The sequence below is a fragment of the Myotis lucifugus genome, unplaced genomic scaffold, assembly GCF_000147115.1.
Source record: "Myotis lucifugus unplaced genomic scaffold, Myoluc2.0 scaffold_580, whole genome shotgun sequence".
Lineage (NCBI taxonomy): Eukaryota > Metazoa > Chordata > Mammalia > Chiroptera > Vespertilionidae > Myotis > Myotis lucifugus.
Genome location: NW_005871628.1, coordinates 45081 through 46447, shown reverse-complemented (window position 1 = coordinate 46447; position 1367 = coordinate 45081). Strand labels below are relative to the sequence as shown.

Here is a 1367-nt window from a genome sequence, read left to right as displayed (position 1 = left end):
GAGAGACAGCAACATACAAAAAAACCTGATTTACAGAGTGGCAAGTGCTATGGGGAAGTAAGACAGGGCAGTGGGGTACGGCAGGGCTTGTTATGGGGTTCCCCAAGCCCCCAAGGATGACAGAAGGCAGGGCGTCTGTGAATTTGGATGGGATAAAAATCACCCCATTTTCACTAACTTCTAATGAAATATACGATTTCTTCCCATTCTAAACAAGGGTGGTAATCCACAGCTGTGACAGCAGAAGCTGTGACTGGTCACCAATGGGATCACATATTTTCTGAGCATATTACAGAGGTGGCAGATTCTGTGAAAACTCCTGTGTGTACCCCATTCCTTTGAGATGATGATAGTATGAGACCAGCCCCCGGATCTTCCTGTTTAGTGTGCTAGTAAGGAAGCCCACATAGTATGACATCACACATTCACTTCAATATTTTGATGATAATATTAAAACTAGTGACCCGGTGCATGGATTCGTGCACATTGAAAGGAAATTATTTAGAAGGTGGCTGGCGGGGGTGGGACTGGGTGAGATGGGCCGGACACACCCTGGAGCCAACCTCCCATGGTCCCTTCCTGGCCAGCTGCACCTGGGGTTGGCACCAGGGTTCGAAGGGCATCTGCGGAGTGAGCGGGGTCCCTCTGGCAGGTGGGGTCCCTTGGTCTGGCCTGTGGGGATCAGGCCGAAACCAGCTCTCTGACATCCCCAGGGCAGGGGGGAGGTGGGTCCCAGAGTGTGATGGGGCACTCTGCAAAGTTGCTGTTGTACAGGGTGTGGAATGCAAACACAAGTGTGCAGTAAACCATATACGGGCTGACAGTGCCCTAGTAACAACTTAACCCATGGCCAAAGGTGGAATCGTGTGGCCCCATGAGGAATCGGGCTCCCTCCTCTCTGGTTTTGGGGTGTGTCACCTGAGAACCGCCACTGCCAAGTCACTGCAGCTTGGCAGCTCCTGCACTGAGTGTCTGCCTCTTGGTGGTCAGTGCGCGTCATAGCAACTGGTCAGAGAGATGGACGCTTAGCATATTAGCCTTTTATATATATAGATAAAACTGCCTTCCTTTGCAATCCCACCTATGTATTCAAAAACATTCTGCCACGAGGTCACAGGCTTCACTATCAGCCCAGTAGCCTCAGCACGGAAAAGGTCGGGAACCCTGGAAAGACAGTGCCCAGGGGCAGACTTCACTTTGTTTTGATTTTTTTTATGATGCAAACTTTCAGACATACACCAATAGTAGAAAGAATTCCCATGTCCCCACCCCACAGCTTGAGTGACTCCTGGCCAATCTTGCTTCATCTGTGTCCCCAACTTGTCCCTCATTCCCATTTGCTTATGAAGCAAGTCCTGGATATTGTG

The 1367-nt window shown here is 50.3% G+C and overlaps 1 protein-coding gene across 1 annotated transcript in view; it reads left to right on the top strand.

Annotated features, from left to right (window-relative positions):
- Positions 1–1367, top strand: part of AADACL3 (arylacetamide deacetylase like 3) — a 15902-nt gene that overhangs the window by 1952 nt on the left and 12583 nt on the right. The window lies entirely within an intron of this gene.